Source organism: Aquarana catesbeiana, linkage group LG09, assembly GCF_042186555.1.
Source record: "Aquarana catesbeiana isolate 2022-GZ linkage group LG09, ASM4218655v1, whole genome shotgun sequence".
Classification (NCBI taxonomy): Eukaryota; Metazoa; Chordata; class Amphibia; order Anura; family Ranidae; genus Aquarana; species Aquarana catesbeiana.
In genome coordinates this window covers 15,451,684-15,476,579 of record NC_133332.1, presented here as the reverse complement: position 1 = coordinate 15,476,579, position 24,896 = coordinate 15,451,684, and the positions used below count along the sequence as shown (strand labels likewise).

The following is a 24,896-nucleotide window of genomic DNA, read 5'->3' as shown; positions in this document are numbered from 1 at the left end:
CCCCATCAATGAGCCTTCCCTCCCCACCCCCATCAATGAGCCTTCCCTCCCCACCCCCATCAATGAGCCTTCCCTCCTCCCACCCCCATCAATGAGCCTTCCCTCCTCCCAACCCCATCATTGAGCCTTCCCTTCCAACAGACACTGCATCCTTAACAGCTGATGAGTCATCAGCTGTCAGCGGGATTCCCCGCTGAGGTGTAGCTTTAAGCTTGTGGGCCCCGATGCAAAAGTTGACCTGGGGCCCCACTACCACCCGCCGCTTCCACAATGCGCCAATATACTCAAAGTGGCTAAAGAGTTATTATCTTTATTTACATATTGAAAGGGTAATTCAAAAGAATTGGGGAGGTACAGTATGTCAAAATGTGGACAGTTTCTCCAAAATCGTTTGAATACCCTAAAATGGGGGTAGACAACCTTTGAGAGATGGCGATCTACATGAACAACATGAAAGAGATCAAAGATCACCAGGGTTCAGCTGCCTTTATTTACATATTTTTTTTAAGAAATTACCCACCAAGGCCTAACTAAATAGTAAAGAAAACTAAGAAAAATATAATAAAACAAATGTCACTGTAAAAATGTAACTTACCCTACCTTAAAAGTGGATGGTTTTAGTCAGAAGAGCAGTGGACAGTGTCAGTAGTGGAGTGAATGATGTGTGGACAGTTTCAGTGGACGGTGTCAGTAGAGCAATGGAGGGTGTCAGTAGGGCAGTAAACAGTGTCAGTAAGGCAGAGAATGGATTGTGGACAGTGTCAGCAGGACAGTGGACAATATCAGCAGGACAGTGGCCGGTGTCAGCGGGGCAGTGGCCGGTGTCAGAAGAGCAGAGGACGGTGTCAGTAGGGCAGAGGACGGTGTCAGTAGAGCAGAGGACGGTGTCAGTAGGGCAGTGGACAGTGTCAGTAGAGCAGAGGACGGTGTCAGTAGGGCAGAGGACGGTGTCAGTGGGGCAGAGGACGGTGTCAGTGGGGCAGAGGACGGTGTCAGTAGAGCAGTGGATGGTGTCAGTAGGGCAGAGGACGGTGTCAGTAGAGCAGAGGACGGTGTCAGTAGGACAGAGGACGGTGTCAGTAGGACAGAGGACGGTGTCAGTAGAGCAGAGGACGGTGTCAGTAGGACAGAGGACGGTGTCAGTAGGACAGAGGACGGTGTCAGTAGAGCAGAGGACGGTGTCAGTAGGACAGAGGACGGTGTCAGTAGAGCAGAGGACGGTGTCAGTAGAGCAGAGGACGGTGTCAGTAGGGCAGAGGACGGTGTCAGTAGAGCAGAGGACGGTGTCAGTAGAGCAGAGGACGGTGTCAGTAGAGCAGAGGACGGTGTCAGTAGAGCAGAGGACGGTGTCAGTAGGACAGTGGACGGTGTCAGTAGAGCAGTGGACGGTGTCAGTAGAGCAGAGGACGGTGTCAGTAGGGCAGAGGACGGTGTCAGTGGGGCAGAGGACGGTGTCAGTAGAGCAGTGGATGGTGTCAGTAGGACAGTGGATGGTGTCAGTAGGGCAGAGGACGGTGTCAGTAGGACAGAGGACGGTGTCAGTAGGACAGAGGACGGTGTCAGTAGAGCAGAGGACGGTGTCAGTAGGACAGAGGACGGTGTCAGTAGAGCAGAGGACGGTGTCAGTAGAGCAGAGGACGGTGTCAGTAGGGCAGAGGACTGTGTCAGTAGGGCAGAGGACGGTGTCAGTAGAGCAGAGGACGGTGTCAGTAGAGCAGAGGACGGTGTCAGTAGAGCAGAGGACGGTGTCAGTAGGACAGTGGACGGTGTCAGTAGGGCAGAGGACGGTGTCAGTAGAGCAGAGGACGGTGTCAGTAGGACAGAGGACGGTGTCAGTAGAGCAGAGGACGGTGTCAGTAGAGCAGAGGACGGTGTCAGTGGGGCAGAGGACGGTGTCAGTAGGGCAGAGGACGGTGTCAGTAGAGCAGAGGACGGTGTCAGTAGGGCAGTGGAAAGTGTCCGTATGGCATTGGATGGTGTCAGTGGGGCAGAGGACGGTGTCAGTAGAGCAGTGGACGGTGTCAGTAGAGCAGAGGACGGTGTCAGTAGAGCAGAGGACGGTGTCAGTAGAGCAGAGGACGGTGTCAGTGGGGCAGAGGACGGTGTCAGTAGGGCAGTGGAAAGTGTCCGTATGGCATTGGATGGTGTCAGTAGGGCAGAGGACGGTGTCAGTAGGGCAGAGGACGGTGTCAGTAGAGCAGAGGACGGTGTCAGTGGGGCAGTGGAAAGTGTCCTTATGGCATTGGATGGTGTCAGTAGGGCAGAGGACGGTGTCAGTAGGGCAGAGGACTGGTGTCAGTAGAGCAGTGGACGGTGTCAGTAGAGCAGTGGACGGTGTCAGTAGAGCAGAGGACGGTGTCAGTAGGGCAGAGGACGGTGTCAGTAGGGCAGAGGACGATGTCAGTAGAGCAGTGGACGGTGTCAGTAGGGCAGAGGACGGTGTCAGTAGAGCAGTGGATGGTGTCAGTAGGGCAGTGGACGGTGTCAGTAGAGCAGTGGACGGTGTCAGTAGAGCAGTGGACGGTGTCAGTAGAGCAGAGGACGGTGTCAGTAGGGCAGAGGACGGTGTCAGTAGGGCAGAGGATGGTGTCAGTAGGGCAGTGGACGGTGTCAGTGGGGCAGAGGACGGTGTCAGTGGGGCAGAGGACGGTGTCAGTGGGGCAGAGGACGGTGTCAGTAGAGCAGTGGATGGTGTCAGTGGGGCAGAGGACGGTGTCAGTAGAGCAGAGGATGGTGTCAGTAGAGCAGAGAACGGTGTCAGTAGGGCAGAGGACGATGTCAGTGGGGCAGAGGATGGTGTCAGTAGAGCAGAGGATGGTGTCAGTAGAGCAGTGGGCGGTGTCAGTAGAGCAGAGGACGGTGTCAGTAGAGCAGAGGATGGTGTCAGTAGAGCAGAGAACGGTGTCAGTAGAGCAGTGGGCGATGTCAGTGGGGCAGAGGACGGTGTCAGTAGGGCAGAGGATGGTGTCAGTAGAGCAGTGGGCGGTGTCAGTAGAGCAGAGGACGGTGTCAGTAGAGCAGAGGATGGTGTCAGTAGAGCAGAGAACGGTGTCAGTAGAGCAGTGGGCGATGTCAGTGGGGCAGAGGACGGTGTCAGTAGGGCAGAGGATGGTGTCAGTAGAGCAGTGGGCGGTGTCAGTAGAGCAGAGGACGGTGTCAGTAGAGCAGTGGGCGATGTCAGTGGGGCAGAGGACGGTGTCAGTAGAGCAGTGGGCGATGTCAGTGGGGCAGAGGACGGTGTCAGTAGGGCAGCGGAAAGTGTCATATGTATAAGTGGTAAAGGGAAGCGCTGGCAAGTCTATTTGCAATTGTCTGCTGCACCTGAAATTCCCTGAACACAAGGAAAATAGAGCGATTAAATGTGTGAAGATACGCTGACTATGTGTAAGGCTGGGTTCACACTAGTGTGAATCGGATGTGGATTTCCCCGCATGTAAATTGCGTAGCAATAGATTATGACTGACTCTCTATGGAGCCGGTTCACATATCTCCGCAGCGGCTCCAGTGCGATTTGCACAGAAACGCTGTGCGTCTTTTGGTCCGTTTCAGGTCCGAATTCAGACAAAAATTAGGGGGGGAAATCCTGCTGTGAGCCTCTGCGTTCTCATATGTGACGCCTCCTTAGAGGAAACGCGTCGGAAGGAGTCAGCCGTGACCTCCATAAAGACATGGATGAGCGAGTTTGGGGTAGAGGAACTTGACTGTCCTGCACAGAGTCCTGACCGCAACCTGATAGAACATCTTTTGGATGAATTAGAGCGGAGGCTGAGAGCCAGGCCTTCTCGTCCAACATCAGTGCCTGACCTCACAAATGCGCCTCTGGAAGAATGGTCAAACATTCCCATAGACACACTCCTAAACCTTGTGGACGGCCTTCCCAGAAGAGTTGAAGCTGTTATAGCTGCAAAGGGTGGAGCCAACTCAATATTGAACCCTACGGACTAAGACTGGGATGCCATTAACCAGTTAAGGACTGGAAGGATTTGCTCTCTTAATGACCAGGCCATTTTTTGCGATTCGGCACTGTGTCCCTTTAACTGACAATTGCGCGGTCGTGCGACGTTGTACCCAAACAAAATTGACATGCTTTCTTTCCCACAAATAGAGCTTTCTTTTGGTGGTATTTGATCACCTCTGCGGTTTTTTTGTTTTGCTCTATAAATAAAAAAAGACCGACAATTAAAAAAAAAAAAAAAAAATTAAAATAAAAAAAACAAAAAAAAAAAACTGTATTTTTTACTTTTTGTTATAATAAATATCTAAAAAAATAATAATAAAAAAAAAAAAAAAAAACAAATGTCTTCATCAGTTTAGGCCGATATGTATTCTTCTACATATTTTTGGTAAAAAAAAAAAAAAAAAAAAAAAAAAAAAATCGCAATAAGCGTATATTGATTGGTTTGCGCAAAAGTTATAGCGTCTGCAAAATAGGGGATAGTTTTATGGCATTTTTATTATAATTTTTTTTTTTTTTTTTTACTAGTAATGGCGGCAATCAACGATTTTTCGCAGGACTGTGACATTGCAATGGACAAATCGGACACTTTTGACACTTTTTTTGGGACCAGTGACATTTATACAGCGATCAGAGCCAAAAATAGCCACTGATTACTAAATAAATGTCACTGGCAGGGAAGGGGTTAACACTAGGGGGGGGGGCGATGAAGGGGTTAAATGTGTTTCTAACTGTGTGTGGGGGGGGGGGAATTGCCTGGAGGAGGAGAGAGATCGCTGTTCCTGATCTTTAGGAGCAGCAGATCTCTCTCTCCTCCCCTGACAGAACGGAGATCTGTCTGTTTTTACATTGACAGATCTCCGTTCTGTCTCTGTCAGGAGCGATCGCGGGTGGCCGGCGGGCATCGTGACCCGACCAGCCGGCCACGCACATCGGCGTGTGCGCCCCCTAGGGCTCGTAAAGCGGCCAACGTTCCATGACAGCGACGTCGCCCAGGGGAGCCAACCTGCCGCAGTAAAACTGTGGCGGCTGGTCCTTAAGTGGATAAAGTTCATGTGCGTGTAAAGGTGGGCGTCCCAATACTTTTGACAATGTTGTGTGTGTATATATCTATCTATGTATGTATATATATATATATATATATGTTTTATGTATGTTCTGATAATATTTGGGTTGTAGTAGATGAGTAGTTTATTTTAGGGGTCGGAGCATTCATAGTGTTCAGATTACTTGAGCCGTATTGCAGATCTATAAATGTTGGTGTCGATTTGGCACTTCACATGGTTGTCTGAGCAGCGGAAAGTGGAAGGGGCCGTATAGTAAACCCCATACCCCCCCTCAGGGGCTGACACTGAGGACCGAACATTACTCAGCTCCTCTGGGGCCACAGCACCCTCAGGGGACACAGGCGGTCATTTACAGAGTCCCCCATGTAGACTCAGAGTGGGCACAGTGGGGGGGGGGGGGTCATAGACTAAATCTAGCAGTATCTCCCGGCACCACATGGCGCCGGCCTTTAAGTGCTCATTTCATTTCTTATCTGCGTGTAGCTGCAGGTCCATTGGAGGATCAATAAGGCCAACTGGGCAATGTTGGGGTTACCAATACAAACCATTATTAGGGACCATTCAATGAAAAATTGCGAAGGATTAAAGAAGAAGATGTAAGCTATAAACTAGACGACATGGAGCTTTTTTTCTGCTGATCTGCCACAGCCTCTTTGCAGCTACTTCCCATTTACATTCACTCCAGCGATGGTTGCATGGTAATTCTCGGGGCGGGTTTTGTGATGGTGACAGCAGGGGACCAATGTCTGTGTCATTTGTGATGAAACGGCCACTTCTACTCCCAGTTGGAGGCACATGTGACAGGGTGACAACGCAGTTAGGAGACGGTGACAGAGCATTGTCACCCAATAATAGAAAGTGCCTGGAAAAGGAGCTGAATGGTGGGATCTGCAGATTTCAAAATGGCGTGACCTATGAGAGCTTATGGATTAGGTGACTATAATGTAGTCTCAGGCTGGTGTCATGTAGGATGTGCATCTGATGCGTGGCGCTAATTTCACCGCGCTGTAATGGAATCGCCGTTTCTGTGAAAAGAATTCGTACAGCAAAGAGTCCAGATTATCGATATTCCGAGGATTTCTCAGATGTGAAAACTGGGGCTTTGGTGGCAAACTTTTGTCGATTTGTCCAGGACTGAGCGCTTGCAAACCATGACGCCGCCCTGCCATGAGGTTTTCTGGGCTCCTGGGAAAATTCCCTTTTCCTGGCTTTAAAAACAACTCTGCTGTCATTGTGCGGGTGATCAGAGGAAGACAGGAGATTGGCTTTATCTCTGGAGACAGAGAAATACCAAATCTGACCAGCAGGTGTCACACTAAGACCACCATCTAGTCTGCCAGGATCACAGGGGGTCCTTCTATGGCAGGACTTTGCAACATTTTTCCAGTTATGACCCCCTTTAAAAGTATGAAGGACCCCCCTTCCTCCCCCCTCAGTCTGAAATGTCACTTATCAATGGGAAACCTGGTGATAAACAACCACCTTGGTGACATTCACACCAGAGTCCTCCCTATATATGAAAATTTAATTATATATGAACATTTCCCCCATTGCAACACAGAGGTCATAATTATACATGTGACACCCCCCCTTCACAGGGTCCCCCCATCACATCAGAGTCCCCCTATATATGAGAGAGCCCCCCTCATCACATCAGAGCCCCCCTATGTATTAGAGCCCCCCATCACATCAGAGTCCCCTACACACAGATAGATAGAGAGAGAGAGATACACAGTATCTCACAAAAGTTAGTACACCCCTCACATTTTTGTAAATATTTTCTTCCATCTTTTCATGTGACAACACTGAAGAAATGACACTTGTCTACAATGTAAAGTAGTGAGTGTACAGCTTGTATAACAGTGTAAATTTGCTGTCCCCTCAAAATAACTCAACACACAGCCATTAATGTCTAAACCGCTGGCAACAAAAGTGAGTACACCCCTAAGTGAAAATGTCCAAATTGGGCCCAAAGTGTCAATATTTTGTGTGGCCTCCATTATTTTCCAGCACTGCCTTAACCCTCTTGGGCATGGAGGTCACCAGAGCTTCACAGGTTGTCACTGGAGTCCTCTTCCTCTCCTCCATGATGACATCACAGAGCTGGTGGATGTTAGAGACCTTGCGCTCCTCCACCTTCTGTTTGAGGATGTCCCACAGATGATCAATAGGGTTTAGGTCTGGAGACATGCTTGGCCAGTCCATCACTTTTACCCTCAGCTTCTTTAGCAAGGCAGTGGTCATCTTGGAGGTGTGTTTGGGGTCGTTATCATGTTGGAATACTGCCCTGCGGTCCAGTCTCTGAAGGGAGGGGATCATGCTCTGCTTCAGTATGTCACAGTACATGTTGGCATTCATGGTTCCCTCAATGAACTGTAGCTCCCCAGTGCCAGTGTCTTGTCAAATACTGTCCCCCATCGGATAGTGTCCGCCCTGTACTGCGCAGGCGCAGTATGGAGGACAAACGAGACGCCGAAAGTCTCCGAAGTTCAACAGCTGATCGTCAGCTGTACACGGGGCCTGCGCACTTATTGTGCCCTGTGTCCAGGTTCATGCCCCACTATCCAAGTGGACATAGAGTTAGAATAAAAAGATGCCGAGCGCAGCGAGGCTGTGCCCGAAGCGTGGCGAGTGAAGCGAGCCCGCGAGGGCCCTGTTCCAAAGCCTTCACTGTTAAGTGCCCAAGTGCCGTGTACAGCTGATCAACTTCGGACACTTTCGGCGTCGCTTTGTCCTCCGTACTGCGCAAGCGCTGCGCCTGCGCAGTACGGGGCGGACACTATCCGATACGAGGACACTTCTCGTCAGAACACCGGCAGCACTCATGCAGCCCCAGACCATGACACTCCCACCACCATGCTTGACTGTAGACAAGACACACTTGTCTTTGTACTCCGCATCTGGTTGCCCCCACACACTGTATGTTATATTATTATTATACTGTATGTGTAACATATATATATATAATGAGCCCCCCATCACATCAGAATCCCTCTATATAAGAGAGCCCCCAACATGAGAGCTCCCACTTGTGAGCCCCCAATCACATCAGAAATCCCCTTGAAATAGTCAAGTCCCCTCATTACATCAGACGCGAGTAGAGGAGCGCCGATCGGCTGCTCTCCTGACAGGGGGGGTCTGTGCTGATTGTTTATCAGCACAGCCCCCCCTCGGATCCTACCCAGGACCACCAGGGAAGCCATCCACACTGGACCACCAGGGAAGCCGCCCAGGACCACCAGGGAAGCCAGACACACTGGACCACCAGCTATGCCCCCTAGACCCCCAGGGAAATACTGATCTGTACAAAGGCAGCTGCCAATCAATGCCCAGGCAGCTGCCAATCAGTGCCCACTCTCATGCCTACCACTGCCAGTGCCACCAGGGATGCCCATCAGTGCCGCATATCAGTGCCCATCAGTGCCACGTATCAGTGCCCATCAGTGCCGCCTATCAGTGCCCAGCAGTGCCGCCTATCAGTGCCCATCAGTGCCACCCATAAGAACCCATCTGTGCAGCCTTTCAGTGCCCATAAGCGTTGCCTAACAGTGCCCATCAGTGCCACCCAGTGCCACCCATAAGTGCCCATCAGTGCCGCCTATCAATGCCCATCAGTGCTGCATATCAGTGCCACCCATCAGTGCCACCTACCAGTGCCCATCAGTGCCGCATATCAGTGCCCATCGTCAGTGCCCGCTCATTGGTGCCACCTCATCGCTGCCGCCTTATCAGTGCCCGTCAGTGCCGCCTTATCAGTGCCCATCAGTGAAAGAGAAAATTTACTTATTTACAAAATTTTTAAACAAAAACAAAAGCAAAACTTTTATTTTTTTCAGAATTTTCGGTCTTTTTTTATCTGTTTCGCAAAAAATAAAAACTGCAGGGGTGATCAAATACCACCAAAAGAAAGCTCTATTTGTGGGAACAAAATGATAAAAATTTAGTTTGGGTACAGTGATGGATGACCGCGCAATTGTCATTCACACTGCGACAGCGCTGAAAGCTGAAAATTGGTCTGGGCAGGAAGGTGTATATGTGCCCGGTATTGAAGTGGTTAAAGTAGACTCCAGTTGAAGTTGACCTATACCAACCATACATTGAGATTCATGTCCTATCCCATCCGCTCTGAACACCGCTGAAGTTATTGTATTTTAATAGCCAATGCTGGCAGATATCATAACAAAGTGGGCGGGGCCAATCAGTGTCTGCGGTTGATTGGCTGCAGGCACTGTTCGGCCAAGATTTACCCTCTTGGCTGCTTCAGTTTTCACATCGAAGAATGTTGAGTGGTAGGATGCCAACAGGTCCATCTGCCAGGTCTGGGCTCAGCCCTTCCTTCTCTGAGCTGGCCGCTCAACTGTCAGTTAATTGCCAGCTCCTATCTCTCCACAGGTACTCAGCTGTTGATGATATCCTGCTTGTCAGTCCTGCCTACTTAAGCCGTCCAGTCCAGATGATCTCTGCCTTCGCCTTGGTCAACATTACAGAGACTATCTCCTGCAATCCTGTTCAAGACTTGCTTTGCTGACATCCCTTCTGGCTCCAGATCCTGCTTGCTGTTGCACTACATTGATCCCTGACTTCTGGCTTGGCTGACTATCCGTTCCGGTTACTGAACTTTGGCTATGTTTTGACTACGTTTGTTCTTTTTACTTTTATTATTAAACAAGTGCGATTAACTGTACTTTTGTCTGATTTAATGGTTTCTGACACCATCTGCTGCTCGACTATTGTCTGGTTCATCCAAATGTGCCGACATTCGATCAGTGTATGACCAGCTCTAGTCCCAGAAAAAAAAGGAAGTATTGCAGCCGTGTACAAGCAAATAATTGTAACAAATTAATTTTATATGTAAATATATTTCCTAACAACCAATGTCTTCTGTTTTCCTTCTTTTCATCTGTTAAAGGTGAACTCCAGCCAAAAATACTAGAAAAATAAAATTCACACATACATTTATAACCCCCCCCCCCCCAAAGTACAGCGCAGTCCACTACCAAGGTCCGGCGCTGAGAATCACAGTTCCCTCTGGGGTCCTCAGATCACAGCGGGTCGCTCGCACTCCAGCTCATCCATTCAGTAAACATCTTTCATTTTCATTCTTTTCAGTGAATCGAAGTGCTTTGTGATTGGAGGAGGGGAAATTGTGACTTTCATGCTATCATCCCATCCCTCCTCCAATCACAGAGATAAAATTAACCGCTTCAGACGCGGAAGATTTTACCCCCTTCCTGACCAGAGCACTTTTTGCGATTCGGCACTCTTTTTCCCTTTTCTCCTTTTCAGTTTTTTTTTTCCCCCCCTTTTCCTTCTCCTCTTTCTTTCTCTTGTTCTTTCTCTTCCCCCTTTTCTTTTCTTTTTTCCCCCCTCCCTTTCTTTCTTTCCTTTTTTCTTCTCTTCACCCCTTTAGGCATTGGGAATAAAATCTTTATTTACCCTATGTACCTTCTTTACTGTGACACACCTTTGAAGTATCACATTAGACTATGTTGTGTACGCCCCCATAGCAGCCTTTCATCACCCCTATGGTTTGCGCACCCATCATTGCTCTGCTTGAACCAGTATATATTTCTAAATACAAATGTATGTGGCGTCATTATAGATGCCTGTTCTCGATGGATATATATATTAATCACTATGCTTTGCTATGTTATATATTCTGATAGCTACAACATATCCTGTATCGCTCTTGAAGAAGCGTAATGATACGCGAAACATGTCGAGCATCAAAGATTTACGTGACATGAATTGACTACAGATTTGCTATCGAGCCATCATTTCGGATTGATTTCTATGTGGAATGTTTATCCAGACGTCCGAATAACTGTATACTATAGATGGTGTTGTATAGCGAGCACTTTAATATATACACATGTTGCGGTATGTATTTTTCTAAGTAAATAAAATGTTATTTTGTATAACCAGTTTGTTGTAGTTGTGCCTAGAAAGTCCAAAAGTCCCTCTTGTTTGTTTCTCGTATTGTACCCAATCAGAATTGACGTCCTTTTTTTTCCCCCACAAATAGAGCTTTCTTTTGGTGGTATTTGATCACCTCTGCGGTTTTTATTTTTTGCGCTATAAAATTTAAAAAAAAAGACCGACTATTTTGAAAAAAACTCAATATTTTTTACTTTTTGCTATAATAAATATCCCCCAAAAATATATGTATTAAAAAAAAAAATGTTTACCTTAGTTTAGGCCGATATGTATTCTTCTACATATTTTTGGTAAAAAAAAAAAAAAATCGCAATAAGCATATATTCATTGGTTTGCGCAAAAGTTATAGCGTCTACAAAATAGGGGATAGTTTTATGGCATTTTTATTATTCTTTTTTTTTTAAATTAGTAATAGTGGCAATCTGCGATTTTTGTCAGGACTGCGACATCATGGCGGACACATCGGACACTTTTGACACTATTTTGGGACCATTGACAATCTATACAGCGATCAGTGCTACAAAAATGCACTGATTACTGTGTAAGAGACATTGGTAGTAAAGGGGCTAACCACTAGCGGGCGATGAAGGGGTTAAGTGTGTCCTAGGGAGTGATTCTAACTGTGGGGGAGGATGGGCTTCAAGTCACATGACAGCGATCATCACTTTCAATGACAGGGAGCTGTGATCTCTGTCGTGACATAAGGCAAAACAGGGAAATGCCTTGTTTACATAGGCACCTCCCCATTCTCCGTGTCACGATCGCCGGGAGACCGGCGGACATTGAGTCCGCCGGACACATTGTACGCGGCGGGCGCGCGCCTCCGGCGGCGGTACAGGTATGCCCATTTGCCCACTGCTGCCATTGTGCCGACGTATATCGGCGTGCGGCGGTCGGCAACTGGATAAAGTATCATAATCTATCACTTGTATTCAGCAGGTGGCGCTCTCTGTCTGTGCCACCTGAAAAGAGACCACAATGCGGCTCGTATACAGCGCATCCAGAAAGTATTCACAGCGCTTCACTTTTTCCCCATTTTGTTACAGCCTTATTCCAAAATTGATTAAATTCATTATTTTCCTCAAATTTCTACAAACAATACCCAATAATGACAACGTGAAAGAAATTTGAAATTTTTGCAAATTTATTAAAAATAAAAACATCCCATGTACATAAGTATCACAGCCTTGGCTCAATACTTTGGTGAAGCTCCTTTGACACCAATTACAGCCTCAAGTCTTTTTGAGAATGATGCTACAAGCTTGGCACACCTTTTTTTTGGGCAGCTTCTCCCATTCTTCTTTGCAGGACCTCTCAAGATCCACCAGGTTGGATGGGGAGCGTCGGTGCACAGCCATTTTCAGATCTCTCCAGAGATGTTCAATTGGGTTCAAGTCTGGGCTCTGGCTGGGCCACTCAAGGATATTCACAGAGTTGTCCCGTAGCCACTCCTTTGTTATCTTGGCTGTGTGCTTAGGGTCTTTGTCCTGTTGGAAGATTAAACCTCACCCCAGTCTGAGGTCCAGAGCTCTCTGGAGCAGGTTTTCATCAAAGATATCTCTGTCCATTGCTGCATTCATCTTTCCCTCGATCCTGACTAGTCTCCCAGTTCCTGCCGCTGAAAAACATCCCCACAGCATGATGCTGCCACCACCATGAAAAATAAGTGGGAGTTTTGGGACTTTAAATGAGGTCTGTGGACAACGTGGAGGTTGAAGGAATAAAAATACATATTTATTAATCATAAAAAAAACCGTATCAAGCATATCAATAACAGAGACCACGTGAGAAAAGAACATTGTGATAAATGTCATTATAAATATTTATATGCACATATGTATGTGCGCATGCAATATAGGCGTCAAGGGTACATCAAATATGTCAACTAGACGCCAGGTAGTGGTCTCAACTGATTGGTTAATACATACAATGAATACATGTATATACACATAAAAGCAGCACTTGGGGTGGAAATAAAAATTGTGTAAAACAGTGGAACCATAATTGATTGAAGGAAGATGTTCTAGGTCAGTGATGGTGAACCTTGGCACCCCAGATGTTTTGGACCTACATTTCCCATGATGCTCCACTACACTGCAGAGTGCATGATCATCATGGGAAATGTAGTTCCAAAACATCTGGGGTGCCAAGGTTCACCATCACTGTTCTAGGCTGATGGTATGAAGTGAGCATGTGTCTGCATCGCAAATTGTCCGACGCGTTTTGTGTAAACCACTCATCAGGGGCAGGATGCTCAGAAATATCTATAAGATGTAGTAAAATAGAAATGAATCTGTTTTGTAACTAATTATAACAGGGAGAGGTGAGTATGCCCCCCCCCCCGAGTACTTACATGGAATTGGTGCAGAGAGGTGTGGTAATTATGGAGCCAAGGCCAGAGTGGTAGTCTTTACCGGGAGCTGAGGTAGTGGAGCTGCGTGCTGGAGGGGCGCGTACACAGAACTCCCCACACACACAAAGCCCGGGGAACTGGGTTTTAGGATGAGACAAAGTACTGTGCCAGTAATGACTGCCAAAAGAAATCTAGGAAAAAGGATGTGGGGCCTATATATATATATATATATATATATATATATATATATATAGGTGTGCGCCTTTCCAAATCACGTCCAATCAACAGCATTTACCACAGGTGGACTCCAATCAAGTTGTAGAAACATCTCGAGGATGATCAGTGGAAACAGGAGGCACCTGAGACTCAATTCTGAGTGTCATGGCAAAGGCTGGGAATGCTTATGTAGATGGGATTTTTTTTTGCTTTTTTATTTTTAATAAATGTGCAAAGATTTCAAACAAACTTCTTTCATGTTGTCATTATGGGGTATTGTTTGTAGAATTTGAAGGAAAATAGTGAATTTAATTCATTTTGAAATAAGGCTGTAACATAACAAAATGTGGAAAAGTGAAGCGCTGCAAATACATTCTGGCAGGGCTGGCGCTAGACAGCCGCCTAGGGCACACTGCTGCCTAGCGGGCGCAGCCGCGACCACTGACTTCCCTATTAGCCTGGCCGGGGAACACGAGGGGGCCCTACACAGGGCTGGAGCGCTGACTGACTCTGTAGAAAAAGCAACAGCCATGAAGGACAGCGGAGGGGGGTGGCGGGCACAAGGACAGCTGGGGAGACAGAGGAGGCGGGCACGAGGGCAGCAGAGGGGGCGGTGGCCACGAAGAAAGCTGGGGAGGCGGAGGAGGTGGGCATGAGGACAGCGGAGAAGGCGGCGGGCACGTGGACAGCTGGGGAGGCGGAGGAGGTGGGCATGAGGACAGCTGGGGCGGCGGAGGAGGCGGGCACGAGGACAGCGCCGGAGGTGGGCACCAGGACAGCGGAGGAGGTGGGCACCAGGACAGCAGAGGGGGTGGTGGGCACAAGGACAGCTGAAGAGGCAGAGGAGGCGGCATGGGGACAGTGGAGTAGGTGGGCACCATGTCTCTGGACATAGCTGCTGAGAAGGCGGAGGGCACGAGGTGGAGGAAGTGGGCAGGAGGACAGCGGAGGAGGCGGGCACAAGAACAGTGGAGGAGGTGGCGAGAATGAAGACAGCTGGGGAGGCAGAGGAGGCAGGTGCCATGTCTCTGAACGTAGCTGCTGCCCAGGTGAGTCCGCTCTCTGATCCTGTTGTAGTCATCTGTGCGGCCCTAGGCACGAGGACAGCTGGGGAGGTGGAGGGGGCGGGCATGAGGACAGCGGAAGGGGCAACAGGCACAAGGACAGCTTGGGAGGCGGGCATGAGGACAGCGAGTGGGTGGCGGGCACGAGGACAGCTGGGGGGGCGGAGGCGGTGGGCACGAGGACAGCGGAAGGGGCGACGGGCACGAGGACAGCTGGGGAGGCGGAGGAGGTGGGCACAAGGACAGCGGAAGGGGCAGCGGGCACGAGGACAGCTGGGGAGGCGGAGGTGGTGGGCACAAGGACAGCGGAAGGGGCGGCGGGCAGGAGGACAGCTGGGGTGGTGGAGGAGGTGTCACGAGGACAGTCGAAGGGGCGGCGGGCATGAGGACAGCGGAGGGGGTGGCGGGCACGAGGACAGCTGGGGGGTGGAGGAAGTGGGCACGAGGACAGCGGAAGGGGCGGCAGGCAGGAGGACAGCTGGGGAACCGGAGGAGGTGGGCACGAGGACAGCGGAAGAGGCGGCGGGCACGAGGACAGCTGGGGAGGCGGAGGAGGTGGGCACGAGGACAGCAGAAGAGGCGGCGGGCACGAGGACAGCGGAGTGGGCGGCACCATGTCTTTGGACATAGCTGCTGCTCCGGTGAGTCCGCTCTCTGATCCTGTTGTAGTCATCTGCACGGCCCAAGGCAGATCAATGACATCCTGCACAACCTCCCATCGGGTGGGCGGCGGGGGGGGGGGGGGGGCTTGGGTGTTAGTCTTGCCTAGGGCACGAAATATTTAAGCACCGGCCCTGCTTTCTGGATGCACTGTACTCAGCAATTCCATAGCCAAAACCTTACCGCTCACAGTGTGCATTAGAAGCTGCAGCAAGTAAGACAGAGCCCAGCTCATTTCCTGGCTGGAGGACGTCCAGCATCAACTAGCACTTACCACTCCAGCCTGACTGTCCCTGGCCCCGCCCCTTTCATTCATTGGATTTCAGTTCTTTTAATCATGGAGGCTGAGCATCACATGTGGGTGTTACCAAGGGCGGTCTGCATGCAAATACAGCCTGTCTAGGAACGCCCACTCCTCCAAACTGTCACCCACCCATCAAAGCATTTTGTTATTTGCATAACTCCTCCCACTGCTTACATCAGGACTCTGGAGTCCTGAGGCCGGGTGCTGGGATGTTTTCAGGAAGCTATGTACATCCCCCAGCCTGCATGGCATAGAGAAGCACAGAGACCCAGTGATGACATCACTGGGACTAAGACAAGATATGTAATGGAAACAGAAAGTTTTTATATAACATTATCATGTTGTTGGGGGAGGGGGGACCAGGGAAGGTGAAATAGAATCATATTAAACCTCAGCTTTTCAATCTTCTTAATAGAGAATCTTCCAGACAGAAGCGTCTCCGGCTCTCCAGAAAGTTGAAGTTGAAAAAGTTTGTTGGAACTTTTTTTTTTGCATTTGATGGCACATAAGCAATCCATCTGCGGGAATAGTGGAGAGCCGCGCACCTCGCTGTCATGTTCATCCACACGCCGTAATATCCGATGCTCCTTTCCTGCCGTCGTCTCGCTGTTTTCCATACATCACCCGAATTCATTTTTCGGACAGCGAGAAATGATAGAGTCAGAATTGAAGTCGCTCCTCTCCGCGCGCCGAGAAGCCTTATTTATTTTCCACCATCGAGGCGCAGTTATTCTTAGCGGGGGCCGATTGTAACACGGCGCCGACTCCGGAGATGGCCATCAAACAGCGGCGTCAGGCCGGGCTCAATTGTCCCATCCCCCCGGGGAGAGGCTGAGCGCCGCCACACACAGATTGCTTCTGAAACGAGTTCCTGTCATCGGAGTGTCTCCGTCCCCCGGGTTATGGCGTCCCGGATAAATCCTCAGAATGGCCGTGATTAACGGCGACGTTCCCACCCGGATCCGTCAAACTTTCCAAAAAGTGATCTCTGTACATAGAAAATGGCCAAAGCAACCCCATCACTTCATAATTATTGTGTGTAATGGAATATTTAATGTTAGTGTGTGCGCTATGGGTCACTCTGGAGAGGTAAAACCCCTAACAGTCCCTTTTACTGCTAAGGGGTTCCCACCATCCCTGTGCTGAGTTCCCAGGTCTGTACACCTGCTGTGCCCATTATGAGGGGTTCCCACCATCCCTGTGCTGAGTTCCCAGGTCTGTACACCCACTGTGCCCATTATGAGGGGTTCCCACCATCCCTGTGCTGAGTTCCCAGGTCTGTACACCCACTGTGCCCATTATGAGGGGTTCTCACCATCCCTGTGCTGAGTTCCCAGGTCTGTACACCAGCTGTGCCCATTATGAGGGGTTCCCACCATCCCTGTGCTGAGTTCCCGGGTCTGTACACCTCCTGTGCCCATTATAAGGGGTTCCCACCATCCTTGTGCTGAGTTCCTGGCTCTTCAAACATGCTGTGCCCATATTGTGCTGGAGCCCTGGAGTCACCCGACATTTCGGTCCATGGTCTACGGTTGCCAGACGTCTAGAATGCATTCATGTTCAATTTAGGCTTGATATTGCAAGGTGATGGGTGAAGATCGTTCTATATTATTTGCTGAATGTACCATTTCGGATACTAGAATAGGAATATTTTTTTTTAAAAGAAATAAAGTGTTTTTTTTTCATTTATCTTCAGAAATTATTGGGATACTTTAAGCTTTTTTGAAAAAAGTCTCATATTAATACAATAAAAAAAAACCCTTCTCAGTGGTATAATGGTCATTTTCTCCAACTATATGGCAGTAAAAGGCGCCCCCCCCCCCCCATAAGAAGAACGTGTCTCTCCGTTACTATTTAGCATATTCTCATTATGAAGTTATTTGGGAACGCTTCAGCGGACGGTGGTCGCCGCATACATTAAGTCCTTGTTTTGCCTACAGCTCTGCCTGGAAATAACAGAATGTTTTCCTCTGAATGTCAAAGTTTGTCAACCATTAAAACGATCGGCTTCTCATTACCAAACTCAATAAAGGAAAAAGTCTGATAGATCGGGGAAGTACGCAGATTCTTAGAGAAAATTCTTAGATATGGTGTGTAGGGCTCCCGCCCCGTAGGGGCCGCTGGTTTTAATTGGTTCTTCCCCAACAAGTACAGAGGAGGCCCGTCGCTGCAATCACCAGTCCATTCACACCGGCTTCAAAAATACAGTCTAGGGTTGGGGTATTGAAATAAAATTCATGGCGGTCTGGTCAGTAAAATTTTTATTTCTATCACTCCGATCCTTCACATCACAGCCACGCCCCCCCCTTACATCACAACCCCCTTTCACATCACTGTCACCTTTGCAACACAGTCCCCCTTGCAATCACAGCACCCCCCCCCCCCACATCACAGCCCCACCTTAAATGAAACCCCCTTGCAATCACAGTCCCCCTCACATCACAGCTCCCCCTGTCTTTACATCACCCCCCCCCCCCCTTTACATAACAACCCCCTTTGCAATTACAGCCCCCCTCCTCACATCACATTTCCACCCTCCTCACATCACAGCCCCCTCCTATTACATCATAGACCCCCTTACATCACAGCCTCTTTTGCTATCACAGCCCCCCATTTACCCACAGTCCCCCTTGCAATCACAGCACCCCCTCCTCACATCACAGCCCCACCTTGAATGAAACTCCCCTTGCAATCACAGCACCCCCTCACATCACAGCTCCCCCTGTCTTTACATCACTCCCCCCCCTTTACAATTACAGCCCCCCACTCCTCACATCACATTTCCACCCTCCTCACATCACAGCCCCCTCCTATTACATCATAGACACCCCCATACATCACAGCCTCTTTTGCAATCACAGCTCCCCCCCCCCCCCCCCCCCCCAAACGCAGTCACCTTTTGCTATCACAGCCCCCCATTTAACCACAGTCCCCATTGCAGTTCCATCTATGCACAGTCCTACCTTAACACAGCAGGGCAGAGGGTGGGAGGCACGACGGGTTTGCATTGCGGTCAGGAGCTGCCCAACTTTTCAAATTAACAAGGGGAGGATGTGTTGCTAGGATGTGAGGCGGTCCTAGCAACCAATTACTCGCTTGTTAGCAAGAAGAGTTGGGCACCTGCCGTACCTCCTGCCCTGCTGTGAGTTTAACAGTAGCAGTGGCAGGCAGGTGAGTACACACACAAGAGGAGACCACCCAAGCTGGCCAGAGGTGCAGCCGCTGTCCTGATAGGACTGTCTCTTGATCCGTGTCTGGACCACGGTCCGCCATTTAGTGACGCCTGGTCTAAGGGATGTTTTTTTTTTTAAGTTTATTGCTTAAGGAACTTTAACAGGGAAGGGAGGCTGGGGCATGGGATACTCCAAAATGCTCAGCACTTATTACAGGATAATTTTCTCCTAGAGCAATAGTCCGAGTGGAACGATCTAGGGCCTCACAGCTGAAGACCATGGGGCAAGACTATTAGACATCTGGTTACTTTACATTGATGCATCTGGTACCCAGTACAGCTTCCAGAACCCTACACAGTCACAGAGATCAGTTTAGGGTCTTTACTCACAGGTCCTCAGGACAGCTGTCACTTTCCAGCTTCCTCCGGACACGGCCCAATGAGTAAGATGGCACCTCTCCAGACCAGAACCCCTGTGGTGAGGTTCTTCAATCAGCTCCAAGAAAAGTCCATCCAGGCTCCCATCCCTGGCACCACTGAGGCCTCAAGAGCAACTGTCCAGTTCATGGGTAGCCTGAGGGCAGCAGCCCTTCCTGCTCTGGAACCCTCCTGGGGAGAAGGAACCCTACTCTCTAGAGTCTCAGGACAATTTGGTTTGTTGCAGGCTGGTTAGTAAGTTGAGCTGGGAGTTTTTCTTTGTTGTTGTTTGACATGCATCGCCCTTCCATGTGCTCCATGCTGTTAAGACCAGTTATAGGTGGGGGAAGTTGCTGCTCGTTTTTACCATCAGGTATTTGGTGAGGAGGCACACTGTATACATTTGCTGCCATTGTGCTATTTGCTGGGTGTTTAGTGCACCCCTGTGCCTTTGAGGAGGGGGTGGGCTACCTCCAGACATACCTGCCTCAATCTATCCAATATTATATACACTATATTCCTCCACCCCAAACTCGCTCATCCATGTCTTTATGGACCAGTGCTTTGTGCACTGGTCCAAATCATTTGGTGGAGGGGGGGTTATGGTGTGGGGGGAGGGGGGGATTATGATGTGGGTGGAGGGGGGGTTATGGTGTGGGGGTTGTTTTTCAGGGGTTGGGCTTGGTTCCTTAGTTCCAGTGAAGGGAACTCTTAAGGCGTCAGCATACCAAGACATTTTGGACAATTTCAGGTTCCCAACTTTGTGGGAACAGTTTGGGGATGGCCCCTTCCTGTTCCAACATGACTGCGCACCAGTGCACAAACCAAGGTCCATAAAGACATGGATGAGCGAGTTTGGGGTGGAGGAACTTAAATGGCCTGCACAGAGTCCTGACCTCAACCCAATAGAACAACTTTGGGATGAATTAGAGTGGAGACTGTGAGCCAGGCCTTCTCCTCCAACATCAGTGCCTGACCTCACAAATGCGCTTCTGGAAAAATGGTCAAACATTCCCATAGACACACTCCCAAACCTTGTGAACAGCCTTTCCAGAAGAGCTGAAGCTGTTTTAGCTGCAAAGGGTGGGCCAACTCCATATTGAACCCTATGGACTAAGACTGGGATGCCATTAAAGTTCATGTGCGTGTAAAGGCAGGCGTCCCAATACTTTTGGTAATATAGTGTATGTGCTCCTATTTTGGAGGCTCTCAAAAGTTATAGCGTTAGGACTGCAGATATTTATCACCATTCCTCGTGGGAAGGAATCCAAATAAAAGGCCAACAGGATAAGGTGGGGGTCGGTAGTACTGCCCTAGTGTGGAGGGTTCTGAGGGGCGCAGTGCCTCCTAGTTTGAATGGTGCTGCCTTGGCTGGCCAGGGGTTGGGGAGGTATGTTGTTAGGTGGCCCCTGGGAGCGGTGCCTTAGGGGTGCACCTAGTATTACTATGGGTTCGGGACCCTATTGTGAGAATGAACACTAGGCTACAATACCAACTGATTTGATGTTGTACACGTCCCCTCATAGGCTAGGCCTTTTGGCCAAGACCAGAGCGATTTCTGTTACCAGGGCCTACCCTGAAGTCTAGGGGGGTTTCTTATGTTCCTTCCTTCCCTGTCTTGGAAGGGATTTCTCTTCGGGAGAGCCCCTCTCCCAGTACTCATTGGTTGGCTTCAGCTGACTGTGAGGAGCAGGGTTCTCTGGGCCTATTGGCTAGGTGGACACGAGTGTGCCTTTCCCCCGTAAAAGAGGTCTTGTGCCCCAGGGGGGGTCAGGGAGGGGTGCTTCCTCTTTGGGAGAGGACCACATACCACACTCTCTGTGCACTTTTTTTGTGCATGTTCTTGGTTCACTTTTTGTGATTTGTTTTTGCACACCGCACTGCAGGCTCAAGCAAAAAAATGGAATAAGCTCTTTGATACATGAGATATATATAAACTACCATGATGGTACAGCATGACTTCATCCTTGTTTACATATACATATCCGTCTATTACATAGTTGCATGTTGACTTTGGATCTGTGTGAAGACCCCTGATTGCCAGTATCTGAGTGTCACAGCTTACTCTAGCCCTGAAGAAGTGGGCGTGGTTTGCATATTATTTTGATATTTGATATATTATTTTGAAATTTTTGGCAGGATCAACAGGCATTTTCATCAAAAAATGCATTATTAGAAAAATGTATTGGGAAGGCTGTAATGTGATTTTTCTTTTTGGGTTTACCTGTTGACTTCTCTATGATAATCTCATTTTCTGGGTGAAACCTAGGATCCAGGAACAATAGGCTTTATTCAGGGGAACAGCTAACAATAGACCAGTAAACATGTCCTACAGCTCCACCTGCTGGCTTCTCAATGATTAAGCCCATTTTCTTGGTGAAACCCATCAAAGAGGAAGGTTCTAGGAACAATAGGCTTTGTTCAGCAGAGCAGCTACGAATAGTCAGGTAGACATGCCCTATAGCTCCACCTGCTGGCTTCTCTACCATTAAGCCCATTTTCTAGGTAAAACCCATCATAGAGGGAGGATCCAGGAACAATAGGCTTTGGCCTGCAGAGCAGCTAAGAATAGACAGGTAGACATGCACTACAGATCCAGCGTCTGGCTTCTCTACCATTAAGCTCATTTTCTGGGTGGAACTTATCACAGAGTGAGGATCCAGGAACACTTTGGCTTTGTCCAGAATAGCAGTCCAGAACAGACAGGTCCACCTGCTGGCTTCTCTATGATTAAGCTCATTTTCTGGGTAAAACCCATTATAGAGGAAGGTTCCAGGAACAATAGACATTGTTCAGCAGAGCGGCTAAGAATAGAGAGGCAGGCATGCCCTACAGCTCCACCTGCTGGCTTCTCTACCATTAAGCCCATTTTCCAGGTGAAACCCATCACAGAGGTAGGATCCAGGAACAATAGACTTTGTTCAGCAGAGCAGCTAACAATAGACAGGTAGACATGACCAACAGTTCCACTTTTTGGCTTCTCTCTACTCTACCATTAAGCTCATTTTCTGGATGAAACTTGTCACGGAGGGAGGATCCAGGAACAATAGGCTTTGTCCAGTAGAGCAGCTAAGAATAGACAGGTAAACATGCCCTATAGCTCCACCCGCTGGCTTCTCCACCATTAAGCCTATTTTCTAGGTGAAAGCCATCAAAGAGGAAAGCTCCGGGAACCATAGACTTTGTTCAGCGGAGCAGCTAAGAATAGACAGGTAGACCTGCCCTACAGCTCCACCTGCTGAATTCCCTACGATTAAGTCGATTTTCTGGGTGAGACCTGTCACAGAAGGAGGACCCACGAACAATGCGCTTTGGCCAGCAGAGCAGCTAAGAATAGACAGGTAGACATGCCCTACAGTTCCACCTGCTGGCTTCCCTACCATTAAGCTAATTTTCTAGGGGGGGATCCAGGAAGAGCTTTGCATACAAGAACCTGGCTTAATAAAGATATGGGTACCAGTCTGTATACACGAAGTGAAGGGGGGGTGGGGCGGGATGGAGGGAGTGCTGTGATAGGGTGGCATAAAAATCAGGACTTAAATTTTAAGACTGCGGTTACATTCGACTTTGTGTCCTTCAGCGCCGAAGTGTGTGCGAGCCTCGGCTGTTTGAACTGCGATTGGACGACGTTTCAGATGATTACTAGAAGTATTCCTCCTCTCCACAGTCACTCATCTACAATTACTGAAAGATGTTTTCCTTCCAGCAGCTGAGAAATCCGAAATCGTTTCAGCGCCCAAAACTTTTCATCTTCCCTTCAGAATATTTTCTCTCGCTGCATTCGTCGATGTGCCACCACGACAGATGGCGTTCGGGCTGTGCAGGTGAAATCAAACGCGGGGAGCATCTGGCGCGAGCAGCGGGGAGGATTGAAGAATACAGGAATTCAGAAATTAAAGTATTCTTGGATTTTCCGTAATGTCAGAAATGGCATGCAAATTAAGATGAATAACCGCGAAGAGTCTTCACATGATGAATCGCACGGAGAGCGACCCACCGCGAGGCTGCTGCGTAGCCCCCCCCCCCACAATGCCACACTGGTGATTTATGCACTGTTACCATAGCTGATGGAGAATTAAATGTTCTATTGACTCCGCAATGTGCTGCGTTATCTCCACATGGATAGGGAAGAAAGACCCATTTAAAGTGAAACTCCGCTTCTGTTGAGGAAACGAAAAATTCCTCTCCAGGTCATCTGTAAACACAGCATAGGTTTAAGCATTTTGTCGCAGATACTTACCTGCTTCTGTTCTGCAAATACCGAACAAGGCCACCTCAACAACAACCTAGCTAAGTAGGAGGGCATGCCTACAATGATCACATGATCAGCTCCAGGATTGTAATTGGACAAAAAGTAAGAGCCAATTGAATGAGCTGGAAGCTGAATTTCTGGGGGGGGGGTCAGTATACAGCCATGGCCAAAAGTTTTGGGAATGGCACAAATATTAATTTTCACAAAGTCTGCTGCCTCAGCTTTTTTGATGGCAATTTGAATTTTCCTCAGAATGTTATGAAGAGTGATCAGATGAATTGCAATTCATTGCAAAGTCCCTCTCTTTCATGAAAATGAACCTAATCCCCAAAAAATTATTTCCGCTGCTTTTCAGCCCTGCCACAAAAGGACCAGCTGACATCAGGTCAGTGATTCTCTTGTTAACACAGGTGTCAGTGTTGACGAGGACAAGGCTGGAAATCACTTTGTAATACTGATTGAGTTAGAATAACAGACTAGAAGCTTTAAAAGGAGGGTGGTGCTTGAAATCATTGTTCTTCCTCTGTTAACCATGGTTACCTGCAAGGAAACACGAGCAATCATCATTGCTTTGCACAAAAAGGGAATCACAGCTAAGGATATTGTTGCTAAGATTGCACCTAAATCAACCATTTATCGGATCATCAAGAACTTCAAGGAAAGAGATTCAATTGTTGTGAAGAAGGCTTCAGGGCGCCCGAGTCCAGCTTGTGCCAGGACCATCTTCTATAGTTGATTCAGCTGCGGGATCGGGGGGCGCCACTAGTGCAGAGCTTGCTCAGGAATGGCAGCAGGCAGGTGTGAGGACATCGGCACACACAGTGAGTAGAAGACCTTTGGAGGATGGCCTGGTGTCAAGAAGGGCAGCAAAGAAGCCACTTCTCTCCAGGAAAAACATAAGGGACAGACTAATATTCTGCAAAAGGTACAGAGATTGGACTGCTGAGGACTGGGGGAAAGTCATTTTCTCTGATGAATCCCCTATCCGATTGTTTGGGGCATCCGGAAAAAACCTTGTCCGTAGAAGAAAAGGTGATCGTTACCATCAGTCCTGTGTCATGCCAACAGTAACGCATCCTGAGACCATTCATGTGTGGGGTTGCCAAGGAAGTGGGCTCACTCACAATTTAGCCTAAGAACACAGCCATGAATAAAGAATGGTACAAAAACTTTCTCCAAAAGCAACTTCTCCTAACCATCCAAGAACACTTTGGTGTGTTGAATGATCCAGCATGATGGAGCACCTTGCCATAAGGCAAAAGTGATAACTAAGTGGCTTGGGGAACAAAACATCAAAATTTTGGGTCCATGGCCAGGAAACTCCCCAGACCTTAATCCCATTGAGAACTTGTGGTCAATCCTCAAGAGGCAGGTGAACAGAAAAACCCCACAAATTCTGACAAACTCCAAGCATTGATTATGTAAGAATGGGCTGCCATCAAGAAGAAGCTGGGGGGTGGAGGCGGGAAACAGAAAGTGCAGGGCTTGGAGGTGGACCA

At 48.7% G+C, this 24,896-nt stretch overlaps 1 long non-coding RNA gene across 2 annotated transcripts in view; it reads left to right on the top strand.

The window, feature by feature from the left end:
• The window catches only part of LOC141107411 (uncharacterized), a 41,666-nt gene extending 30,955 nt beyond the window's left edge, over positions 1-10,711 (top strand). Inside the window, exon 3 of one of the 2 annotated variants that reach the window (XR_012235891.1) lies at positions 10,689-10,711. This is a non-coding gene — a long non-coding RNA (uncharacterized lncRNA). Of the gene's footprint in view, positions 1-9,414; positions 9,707-10,688 lie in introns of those variants that run through there. The other variant, XR_012235890.1, reaches the window with a different exon arrangement.
• The last annotated feature ends 14,185 nt before the right edge of the window (positions 10,712-24,896 follow it).